Source organism: Callorhinus ursinus, unplaced genomic scaffold, assembly GCF_003265705.2.
Source record: "Callorhinus ursinus isolate GAN/ISIS: 27379988/994484 unplaced genomic scaffold, GSC_fseal_2.0 scaffold26, whole genome shotgun sequence".
Lineage (NCBI taxonomy): Eukaryota > Metazoa > Chordata > Mammalia > Carnivora > Otariidae > Callorhinus > Callorhinus ursinus.
This window is the reverse complement of record NW_027397088.1, coordinates 20,494,585-20,507,821: the sequence shown is the minus strand read 5'-3', so window position 1 is coordinate 20,507,821 and position 13,237 is coordinate 20,494,585. Positions and strand designations below refer to the sequence as shown.

At 40.6% G+C, this 13,237-nt stretch overlaps 1 protein-coding gene across 4 annotated transcripts in view; it reads right to left on the bottom strand.

The window, feature by feature from the left end:
- The window catches only part of CDKAL1 (CDKAL1 threonylcarbamoyladenosine tRNA methylthiotransferase), a 654,884-nt gene that overhangs the window by 310,874 nt on the left and 330,773 nt on the right, over positions 1-13,237 (bottom strand). The window lies entirely within an intron of this gene.

Here is a 13,237-nt window from a genome sequence, read left to right as displayed (position 1 = left end):
TGTGCTGGTATCCAGCACTGAAGGAGAATGAAGTTTAAACTTCAAAACCCCAGCAGAGACAAGAGTAAACCTACCCCCATGAGATACATTCGTGCTTCCCACGTGAATCTTTCAATCTCAGGTTCTTCATCCATAAAAGTAGGAATAATGTCTACCCAAATTGTTTTGAAGGTTAAATGTCCTACTAACTGTTAAAGCACCTGATACACAACAGACAGGACATATTATTTATTGAGAGTTTGTTTTTTGTTTTTTAGCATATATGAGCAGTTTTCAACCAAGAGGTGTATTAGTCTGTTCTTCCTAACCATGGCATACCGACTAACGATGGTGTACCGATACTTAAAACCAACTGGAAACTCTTACTACACCCTCCTCCTCCTACCAAAGTGTTCTTCACTGCTTTTAGGGAGCCCTGCATTGTCAGTGGTACTAGACGCTCTCCGGCTCCACAGAAATGGGAAGAGAGCCCAGCTGAACATGAGTCTAAAGACTATGCATATAGTTCTCTATCCCCTTAGCAGTGAAACCATCACTGATGGGAGAGATTTATTTAAAAATAAGTCAATAGATAGGGTTGTTGTGGTTGGCTTTAAAGATTTATTGCTCTAACACTGAAGGAGTCCCAGACACTAGTGGAAGAGCTGTTGTAATGTAGGAACAGGGGCAGGGTAGGTTCTGTAGTCGGTCGGCATAGAAAGGGCTGCTGCAGAACAAAGTCTGCAGGGGAACAGGGAGAGAAGCTTTTAGGGACAAACAGATAAAAAGAACATTCAATCTTGCTGTTCTCAGTTACTCTCTGAAGTCTGAGCCCCAGCTGCATTCCACTAGCAAAACTTTACTTAGAACCTAAATGAGTAAGACACTATATGGGATCCTGACAACAACATCGAACAGTCTAGGAGGAGTGACAAGACATAACACTAGGAACTACAATGCAAAGTGAAATAGTGTCAACTGGGGAGAAATTATTTCTAGGAGGAGAAATCACTGCAAGATCCAAAACCAATGTGGCGATTTTGAGCTTGGCCTGAAGAAATGAAGGAAGCCAGGGCAACAAAGATCCATCATCTTGGTAGAGAAGTCTGAAACACATATGGAAGAGTATACGTAGGTGAGTTTGACAGGAACAGCGGGAAGTGACGGGGTTAGGGCTAAGGCTGGGAAAGAGGACCGCGGATGGCATAAATCTCCAGGCTAAGGAGTTAGGATTGTAATCAAACAAAATCAAACACAGACATTTCAAATACTCCCGGGCTGAGTCAAAACAACCTAAGAGTTTCTGCTTCTAAGAGAAGGAAGGCTCAATTAAGAGTGACCCCAAAGCACACACTGAAAATGAGAACCGAGCCGTGAGTCATGGGTGGATGAGTAACACTAAGAAATGCACACAGAACCAATTTAGGGTCACAAGCAGGTTCTCTGAGTTCACACTGATCTACAGCTGAGGAAGCAGAGTCAGGGCCAGTTGGAGGAATACTTAGTGAGTCACTAGCAGATCAATGACACAGGTCTTAGCCCTAAGGGAGTGAGCTCAGGCTGGCCTGGATAATGGCCGGATAGGTACATCTCTGTCCTGGGCAGCCTGTGAGGACCCCTGGGAATTCTGTGATGGTGAGAGCAGGACAGCAATTTTAGACACAGAGAGATCTGAAAACTCCCAGGATACTTTCACCATATTTGAGTAAAAATTCCTTAAGTTTGGTCAGGTCTCAGATTGCAAGGGTTTCTGAGTGGCATGCACAAATCTGTCAGAGTCAAAATCGCTATGCTCATTTAACACCTGAGGCATGTTCATATCCCTGAGTCATAACTGCTGTTACAAATATTTTTTTGGTAAAGCGTTCTGTATTTTGTATCATTGCCTGCAGGAAAGCTTGCCTAACCACACAAGCTTTCCCTATCACAGCACAGACCATATCACAAAGTCAGGCTTGTTCATTCTGAATTCACAGCAGTCCACACCAACCCCCTTCCAACCCCATCAGAATGTCAGCTCAATGAAGCCAGAACTGTCACCACTATGTCTTCCAATAGCTAGCACATACTATAGACTAAATAAGTGTGCTGACTGAATATGTATATTGACTTTTAGCTGGATCTGGCTAGTATGTAAATTTTTAATATCTGGAAGTCTAATTTATAAGAAGACTGACAATAAAGAGGTTAGAGGAACATGCACGCGCGCGCGCACACACACACACAGATATTCCAGATCTCTTTGTTACTACTTATAGAATCAGAATATATTGAGTTTGTATGATCCTGACAATGTAAGGATGCCAAAATGCTCAGCTCCGAAGAAAACAAAAAACTTTCACTAAAAATTTTTCCTTTTGATAAGTCTACACCAAGGGAAAAAAATAATACTAAAAGCGTACTAACCAGAAAAAATCATTTCCTACCTACAAAATGAATACACTACCATTTGGATGCAGTATTACAGAGCAAATGGTAAACCTTCACATCTATTTCTTAGTTGCTATTCAAAGTATCACAGATCTTAACATAGTATGGGAAATCAACAGATCACCTGCAGAAATACATTGTATTCCTCCCTTTATGTACACATCTCCCAAGCTAGACAAACAGTATCAGACTGAGGTGGCTTTCCATGGAGTAAGGATTATCTTAACAATTCTACCAGGTAGATATTATCCCTCCTTTACAGATGAGGAAATCTCAGAAAGTTGAGGCCATCTGTTGGACAAGATCACACACCTACCAAGTGACAGAGTCTAAATTCATATCTAGGGTTGTCTGACTTCCAAGTTCAAATTCTTTCCAAGAAATTACTATCTCCTCTGTGCTCAAAAATAAAAGCCTTGGGAATGAAATACAAGGAGAAAAAAATATTAATCTAGAGCCCAAAATTTCCCAGCAATGTACAAATACTGTTATTGTGCCTAAAACTATGTATGCTGGATAAGAGACAATGATGGCTCGTTTTTCCTCCCAAGGATGACCCCCACGCTGGTGAGCAGTGGCATCCTCAGTGTTCTGACCCCTTAGCAACAAGCAAATCCTCCTCATTTGTACTGGCAACATCTGTACACAAAATACATCCCTACTTCCTGCCCCACGTGGAAGAATCTCTGCTGCTTGAAACTGCAAGGACTCTTCTAACCACCAGTGCAGCCCTGTGGGTTGAAACTCCAGGTTCCTTATATTTATCGGCAGCTACCCACCAGTGTGTTTAGATCCTGAGTCAGCGTCAAAAACCCCAGCAGCAGCTGGTAAAATGGAATGCTAATTCAGTACAGATGGCAAAACACTGCCTACATTTTCATTTATTTACATTTTCAGAAATTTTGAAGCTGCAGTTAGATTGCCAAATTATTTTAACATGTAAGTTTAGCCTTTTCAATTCAGCCTGTGCTCAATAAAAATTAATGTTTATATGTTAAAAATTCTTTCAACAAGCCCAATTAGTCCTATAGTCCCACAGTTTATATTTTAAAAAGCTATTTAAGCTGGTAAGCCTTTTTTGAATTTATTATACAAGCCACACACAGAGATGGCACAAAATTAGGCCAAATCAAACCAAAATTTTTCAAATATTACTGTTATACATAATTTTCAGTAACTTTGTATTTTCCACAATTGCTATGTTTAGTAATGTGAGACTAATAAATTAATAAATTGTAACATTATTAAATAGCTTCATAAACCCTGTTTCTTTTTTTTTCATTAGTTAAGGTAACAGAGGCAGAAAGCACATTATTACTTGATTTTTAAAAGCCAAGTGAACAGAGAAAGAAAATACCCAAATAAAATGCTCATAGCACTGCTGCCCCCTCCTGGAAACAGTCTTCCAACCCCCCACCCCAACTCGGAAACAATAGTGGGGATGGAATATCAAATCTAAATACTGAAACATATTCTAAGAGCTTCTATTATTTCTTTCTCTTATCAATTTCAAAGGTCTACAAAGACATATAATTATCAGGTGATACACAAGGGTTCTCCTCAAATCCCCAGTGCTTCCTGGGCAATGACCCTGCTACCTACTTATTACAGGGGCTAGGGAACATTCATTCTGAAAGTCTTTAACCTTCCTCCCATCACTTCAAAATTTCTCCGTTATTCTCCTTTCCGCTTTCTGTGTGAGAGCAGGAAGTGTTCTGCCTACGGCGTGTCTAACCTGACAGTCCTTTCCCACCTGCCTTGAAACCACACCCCCATCATATGAGATCCATCTCTCCAATAAGATTAAACTCTTTCTACTTCCCTTTTCCTTGTCATCTAGAAATATGCACAAAGAGCCCCCAGTGTAAAAATACTGTTCCTGCCATGTGACTTCATCATTTACCACACCATATCTGTTCTCCTTTCCATGGCTGGGGGCACCAAAGGGTGGCGTTTATAGGGCTTTGGCAGCCTCCCCCTGACGCCACTCCAAACCCCAATTATTTCCTTCTGCCTCTTGGGTCCAATGCCCTTCAAGGCAGTACAAATAAACATAACTCTGAGTGAAATCAGTGTATTTAATTTTAGAACCACAGCTCCCCCACCTGGGACTGCCACCCCCTCAGCCCCTTCTCCATAGAATTCTGGACCAGCCACTACTCCCTAACCTCTAAACCTCAGGCACTTTGGTTTTCTCACCTCCCCTTAGCTACTCATGTCACTGCAATCCAACTTCCCCTGCAATCACTCACCAATGGCCTCTTGGACGTTAAGAGAATCTTGGTCACTTACTTACGTTTTTTAAGGCTCCAACAGCATTAAAAATTAAGCAAGGTCAAAACGATGTTACAAGAATTGTAACGTGAAATAAAGCGATGCCTTTTAAAACATCTACGGAAATAAATATAATGACTAAGGGCCTTGGTAGATGTGAGGCTGGGCCGGTGGTCCTCCTGGGCCTACCTCTGATGGGCCCTGCTCTAAGGCACTGATTCTCGGCACCCGCTGGGAAGAACGCAGTGATGGAGGTGGTGGGCCGCACAGCAGCAATTTCCTGGCTACATGAATTGGGCAAGTTATTTAACATCCTCCCAATTCAGTTTTCTCATTTGTAAAATAGAAAAATTACAGTATATACTTCACAGGGTTCTTATGAGACCATGGTTATAAACATGATGGACTTACAACTGTGCCTGACTTATAGGAAGTTCTCCTCTCCCCCTCCTCTCCTCCCTCCCTCTACTCCTGCTGATACATACCTCAATTACCATTATCAGTACCACCATCATCTCGGCATCTCAGTGCTTACAGAAGCAGACCTCTAGGCCCTGCTCTGGGCCTAGACACCTGTGATAAGAGTTCCCACATCTGCATTTTTGAGAGGCTTCCCAGGCCACTGTCATTTACACTAACGTGTGGAAACGCCTGCCGTGATGAAACTGTTCTCTTAGGACAATCGGTGAGCTCCTGTCACATCAGTGATACTTTTTTTTTTTAAGATTTTATTTATTTATTTGACAGAGAGAGACACAGCGAGAGAGGGAACACAAGCAGGGGGAGTGGGAGAGGGAGAAGCAGGCTTCCCGCTGGGCAGGGAGCCCCGTGCGGGGCTCGATCCCAGGACCCTGGGACCATGAGATGCTTAACGACTGAGCCACCCAGGCACCCCTCAGTGATACTTTCTTAATCCTACACAACCTCTGCAAACCAGCTGACACCTCTTCAGCTTCACTGCTCCAATGTCTGATTCCCAAATTCTTCATTTAAACTTGAACTTTTATATATATATATATTTTTTAAGTAATTTCTACACCTAGCATAGGGCTTGAATGTATAACCCCTAGACCACAGGAGTCGCTTGCCCTGTGGGCTGAGCCAGCCAGGCACCCCTAACCTTGAACTTTTTAAAAGAGTCTCAGATGATAATTTGGAATGGTCAGCTGTATTTTTCTGCAAAGACTTCCAACACTACACCGAGCCCAAGCCTAAAATTACCCTTTCCTCTAAAGCAAGCTGCTCCTGTTTTGATCTCAATTTCCATTACTGACACCACCTTTTCCAGGCATTCAGGTTACAAATCTCAGTCATTTGGAGTGTGTGTGTGTGTGTGTGTGTGTGTGTGTGTGTGTGTGTGTGTGTGTGTTTCCCTCATTCTCCAATTTTTCATAATCCATATTCTAAAATACCCTTGATTTCTTTCCAGTAATTACAAAATAATGGTGAAGCTTCTTAGTTGTGGACATAAGGCTTCCACAATTCTGCCTTTATAAAATCCATCACATGCTGCCATGGCCTACTGGTGATTCAGACCGTGTGGTGTTCCTGACTAAAACATGCAAGTCCATCTCTTTCAGTATTTTCTAAAGTTATTTCTCCAGCCCAGAATGGGAATGTCCTTTGCCACATTACCATCTACCAAATCCTACATGTCCTTCCAACCCCAGTTTAAAGGTACCACTTTCTCTATAACCCAGCACCATCTTGAAAGCCAAAAAGTCATCTTCCTCTACACGCTGTTGATTTTTGCTAATTGGTATTTTTACTTAGTTCTGAGGACAATTTTGGTAAACAAAACTATAGTGATGAATTAGCCTTTGGAAAGACAATCAGGAAAAGTGCATAGTAGGAAAAGTAAGCTTTTTCAGAGCACAAAAAAAGTAATGTGTTGCTGCTCGAAAATATACATTTTAAATTAAAATATTTTCAATAACACAAGATGTTGAGTATGTTCTTGAAAACATATATTTTTGTGACTCCTCCCTTCTATAATTAAAGATATATAAAACAACGCCACCATAATCTGTAAGGAATATGCTTGGGTCTTTCCTCTTGCTCCTTGCTTAGGCAAAATAAATTTTCTAGATTTTAATTTGGACATCTACTGCATCTCGGGCTACTTCATCCAAGAACTCCAAACAGCACTCTTTGCTCACAGGGAAAGGGACAGATCCACCGACTGTAAAATGAGTATTATAGACCCATGACACAGTAGACTTAAGAGGAAATAATGTTAATTCATGGAAAGTTCATATTCTAATTCAAATAAAACATGAAGTATATTTGCAATCATAATCAAGTGACAAGAAACTACTTTGTATAAAACTTTAAGACAGCTAATCTTGTAGGAGATCAACAGAGGCAGAACTGAAGGGCCCACCAACTAGGGGTCTTGGTCAAGGGTCAACATAACACAAACCTGCTGGTCTGAATCTTTTCTGGAGTATTTTGTTGGTGCTGGTAAGTGTGTTTATTAGCTTCTGCCATTGTTGGTGTTTATATCTTTTCCTTCATCAAGAAGACCTAGGTGAAAGTTATCTATACCTCACCAAGGATTCTTTTTTTTTTTTTTAAGATTTTATTTATTTGTCAGAGAGTGAGAGAGCAGGAGAGCACAAGCAGGGGGAGCGGCAGGCAGAGGGAGAAGCAGACTCCACGCTGAGCAGGGAGCCCGATGCGGGGCTCAATCCCAGGACCCTGAGATCATGACCTGAGCTGAAGGCAGATGCCCAAACGACTGAGCCACATGGGCATCCCTGAATAAATAAAAACTTGTAAAAATATTTTTAAAAAATCATCATGAGAAGCGATACAAAGATATTTTTCCTAATTCATTAACGTCTTTCATTTGGCACTTCTTGTCTATTAACCATCTTCGAACTGTGTAGGTGTACACCCATCCCTGCTTGCCTTTGAGGGATCTGGGGACTAGTAGATACAGGGTCATGACTTACTCTTGTGTTTTCCTGTGTAATGGTTTCTGTGAACGAAGTAGTAAAGCACAGGTTGTTGACCATTTTTGTGGGTCAAAACAAACCACAACAGAAGCAGGCATCCACTGAGGGCCTCTGCATAGGCCCTGCGCTAGGAATACGTTCTCGTGAATTCTCACATTGCATGCAAGGCAAAGAATTAGCATTTTCAGGTTCCAGAGGAGAAGACTGAGGCTTGGAAAGGTTCAATTACTTGCTCAAAGTCACACACCCGGCTCACAGCCAAGTCAGGATTCAAACTGTATGACCTCACTGCCCAGGCCTGTACTAAGCTCACAGCCCGGAAAATAGGTAATCTCATGAACGTCTGTTGAAATGTATGAGGGAAAAAAAAAAATCCTGATATTTAAATGCTCTGAACACATACAAGTAAACTTCAGGAGAGAAATAAAGTACTGCTGGCATACTTTCTGTCCACCACTGCACTATATTAAATAATAATCAAGTAATCTCCCAAGAAATAATTTTGGAGTTTTCAGCCTCTTCTCATTTGCTGCCCTAAATGAACTTATATAAACAGAAAGGAGGGGAAGATGAGATGCATCTTATTAATCTTTTAATAAGGAACCGTATTCAAGGTAAATGCGAGAAAAAATTTTTGGGCATCTTAAAGCACCAAATTGCTTATTACTCTCCCCCGTCCTGGAGCTAGAGGTATGTGGACGCCAGGTTGTCAGAGGGCAGCCCAGTCGTCAACAGAAGAGTTCTGTGAGCCTCTGTGCCACCACCCCGACCAGTACGGCCTGCAGGGACAGCCCTGCGAGCATTCATGGAGTTTGTGGAAGAAGCTCATATGGTTTTTTTTTCCTCTTAATTTCCATTTTAGGAAAATTCATGGAAGTAAAATGACAAAATGCATGGGGATTCTCTTGGTGGGAAATTTTAATAGGGGTATTTTTACTGTTTATACAAAGCTCTTAAAGAACCACTCAGACTGTACAAATATTATTTTGTATTTATTAAAGAGATTGTGAAATCACTAATCTAATGTCAACCAAATGCAACCACAGGCTCCAGAAGATTGCCCAAATTATTTTGATACACTGTACTCTATTACAAAAGGCATAGGATAAAAAAGTTGGCCATCGGATGTCACTTTATTATTACTATTTGTGTTATACAAATATATACTATAGATTCCATCAAAAATTTTCATGATATTAATATTGGGGTGCCTGGGTGGCTCAGATGGTTAAGCATCTGCCTTTGGCTCAGGTCATGGTCCCAGGGTCCTGGGATCAAGCCCCACATCAGGCTCCCTGCTCAGCGGGGAGCCTGCTTCTCCCTCTCCCTCTGTCTGCCACTCCCCCCACTTGTGCTCTCTAATAAAAAATTAAAAATCTTAAAAAAATTTTTTCCATGATATTAAGTCATATTAATAAGGAAAGCAGCCATGTGTGAATTGCACACATCACGCTAGGTACCTTAAATATGTTCTTAATTTATGTGAAAATATTCGTAAAAAATTAATTTAGCAGGGTTAAAGCATTTTACTTTGCTACAAAATATACAGCCTTGAATGTCATTTTTCCGAATCTTTTTTCTAGAAACCACTGTAACCATTCTTAAGTGTGTATAGGTTCAGTGGCATTAGGTATGTTCATATCGCTGTGCAATCCTCACCACAATTTCATATTCTCCAGCTTGACTGAAAAATATGTTTCTGTTCTGAGGCAAAAACTAAATCAGCCTATAGAAATAAAACATGCAATTTTTAAAAAATTACCAAAGAAAATACACTTTTGTAACCACTTACTCTTTTGGACATACATCATACTGTTCTTTATAAATTATTTTGGAGGACAAGGTCCATTTGGCCAAATCGAACAGCTACTCAGACTATTTTGCTTAAAAATAACAACGTAAGTGGTGACTCATTTAGAATCAGATGGTCATGTGGACATTACTAAGGCCTGTCAGCTTTACTCCAAAAAGGAAAAAAAAACAAACAAACAAACCAGCTTGAGGGTTTAATATATTACACACAGCTGAGATTGTGAGTTACATCATATCAGTACCACTGTTGAAAGCAACTCCCAACTAAAACGAGATGAGATACCGAACAGATGAAGTGCTGTTCAAAGTCAGTGTAGCCCAGACTTAGGGGACAGAAGAATTAATGAGAAAATGAGAATCTACCAGATGGTGCTGCAGGATTCCCCGCCGCACATCCGCCACCTCAAGCAGCTTCTATACATGCAAAGCCCCAGGGCCCCACCTGGTAGCAGCATAATTACCCTAAATGTGCACTTATGTTTCATTACACCTTGGCCATTACTATGCGCACTGATTACAAGTATCAATCCCTTTTCATTTTCATACACCTATGCAGTTCCATAGCATTCAACTGTGAAAACTCAGCACTCCACTAGCTTCTAACATGCGGCCCATGCTGATAAAACCACAGAGGGTAAATTATTTGTCACTCTACAGGGTGCCAATTCAGTTTGATAAGGATGACATCATCCCCATTTTACCAGTAACAATGGCACTAACAAGAACGTGTAATCAACAAACCTCAGTCCTCTGCTAGCCCTGGCAGGTGCAACTCTTTTTATGCTAAAAATAAGCCAACATTAGCTTCCAGCTCAAAACTATTTCTTTTATCACAATGCTAGGCAGAAGTTGGCTTCCATAAGCACCGCAGCTGCTGCCGCGGCCCGCGGCTTGTGCAGATGCCTGTGGTAATTGTATCAAGGACACACTAAAGTAAGTGCTTATTCAGCACCACGGCTCCTGGGCAGCAGCTGGGGGCCCAAGACAAAGTGTCTTGAAGAGAATGGACCAACCCAGTGTATAAATTACAATGATGAAATACAAAGAGAGTCTAAGTTTAAGGGTCTAATAGAACTGCAGAACAGCATGAAAATTCAGCGGCATCAGTGGAGTCTGAACCAAAAGCATTTTCTAAATAAGAAATAGACCCTTTCAGGTTTCACTAAAACCACTTTTAGAACGGGGGGAGGGGGGTGATATTTCGTAGGGCTCTTTCAACACCGCAGAAATAGAAAGTCATCCTTGCAAATATCAACAGTGCTGATGCTGCCCTTCCAAAAGGATAAACCATAATGCAATTCCCCTCGTGTTGTGTGTGTGTGTGTGTGCGTATTTCAAAGCATTAAACAGAAATACAGCCATAACACTGTCCATTACACAGAGCAACACGTGGCTTAAAAAGAAAAGGCTGATGTGGCTGGCTTTCTTCCTTATCCCCTTACTACTTACTTATTCATGCCCCCTCTATATATCAGTTTTATGTTTTTAGTCATTTCCCTTCCACTTTCTAACCTTTCCATTAGTGGGCAGAAATGAATTAATGGTGATTAAAGGCTAGTGCAGGTGATAGGTAATTATGGAGTGCTCAATCATGCCCATTTGGGTGGGGACAGGGGAAATTGATCAATGAAGAGACTGCTGAGGCCAAGTGTGCCCCTGGCGAGGAGTGGGATGTGAGGGGAGAGCAAGGGGCTCGGGCCCGACCCCCCGGCCCCACATCACCATCAGTCTTCCCCACAGTCTCCCTAATAATATGTATCCTTCCCAGAAGGGGCTCTGGATGGCCACACTCCTGCGCTGGTCCTGAGACTGGCCTGAAACATACAGTGGGCCTACGAACACGTCAGAATGCCCAATCTGCTTGACTTGTAGTTGACGGTGCGACCAAACTGCTTTCTCTTTGCCCCACAGACACCCCTCCCCACATAGAACACACTCCACCAATGAACGCCCTTTCTGAACTTTCACAGAATGACCCACACTCTCGGGTAAAGAATCACACTTTTACAAATGAGAAACGACCTCAAATCAAAATAACTAAGTATTTGTTAAACTTCAAATATTCTATTATTAATACAGTAGGTCCTTACCATCCACAAATCTCCAAATTGACAAGGGTTATACATTAATAATTGGCTTTCCTTTAGGTGACATCTTGGACACAAAACAAAGATTTAGTAATTTTCAACTAAAAAACCACAAGAGACTCACTCTCCATTACACTGAGATAGGAATTCTAAGTGCTGGCTACACTCACTGAGCAGACACATGACTGGATCCTCCACTCCAAACTCACAATACAGCTATTCAAATACAAATTCAAGCCTCAGAAAATTCAAATTGCTTCTTTCCACAGATTTTCAGGTTATCAAGAAACAGTTAAAAACACAAATGGTGAGTCCTGAATGCCAAAGGTCTACTACTATACAAGTCCGTAATAGGTGGCAAATGCAGTTTGCTTTAATTTTTGCTAAAGCAAAAAGAGAAAGAGTGTTTCCCATGATGAGGCTAAGGTGGACGGGTACCAAAACTGAAGGCAATAGTAACTGTACTTGTAATCAGTGCTGGGAACCAACAGTTCACTGCCTCTGTAATAATTTCCATTTTTATGTAGCATTTCCTAGCACAATTGCCATCATGCTAAAATGTTATTACGATCATATTCAAACCATTATATCATCTGCAATCCCATAAAATAACAATTAACAGTATGTCTTCATTCAAATGATATATAGGTGAATTTTAAAGTTTCTAACCAATTTAATCACAACAGACACAACTCAAATGATTCCATTCACTTACCCATGACCTTACAATCTATAAAATACTATCTGCGTGAATATTCCAGGATTAGAAAAGATAAATTTAAAAAAGAATAAGAGCAAAATTCGGGTGTCAACCACAAAGCAAGATAGCTATGCCTCAGTCTTCAGGGTTTTTTTTTTTTCTTTCCTGAAACAGTGTTTTTTTTTTTTTCCCTTTGAGTGTATTTGATATTTGACAGATATATTAGCTCTCAAGCATCATTTATCATGTTTATTTTTAATAGGCTTCCCTTAGAACAGCTGCCTAAGATGCTAATCTTTTCTTTTTTCTTGAGCCTTTTGTAAATATTTGAAATAGCTATTCATTAACAGTTGCACATTTATTCAGTCCTGTTGTACGGCTTGTGAACTGGAATTAGCTTTTATTTTACTTTTTCTATCTCTTGGCCAGACTAGAGAAACCCTGCTGTTTGGGTTCAATCTGTCAAGGTTCAAATTATCCTCCAACTGAGAGCTAATCAAGGGCGTCTGACCTGGTTTGCAAATAAACTAGGAACAAAAGTGGGTTGATTTTTTCTTTCTTTGGAGCACTGGTTCTCAGAAAGTAAAGCAAAACAAGAGCTGGTACAAATGCAATTTGCTTAAAATTAAAAACAGGCGCGACCGGCAACTGAAGAAAAATGGGATTTACTCAGCATTTCTGAGGTACCCGCTTTGGCTATGAATCCATTTTCTTTTTAAATAGGAATTGGTTTGCAAATACATTTCAAATTCACATGCGCAGTACACCTAATGACAGTCTGTGGCATGAGGAAAACACAGATTTTAGGCAATCAAGCTACTCTGATGGGTATATTGGAAACTTTAAGTATCTTCATTGACCCCAACCTCAAGTTAGTATTTATTACATGTGGCGGAAGAGATCTCTTGTGTACCATTAACATCATTACTATACCCATTTTAGGTACATTTCTAAAATATGAAATAGTGAATTTTCTTTTTTTTTTAAGTATTATT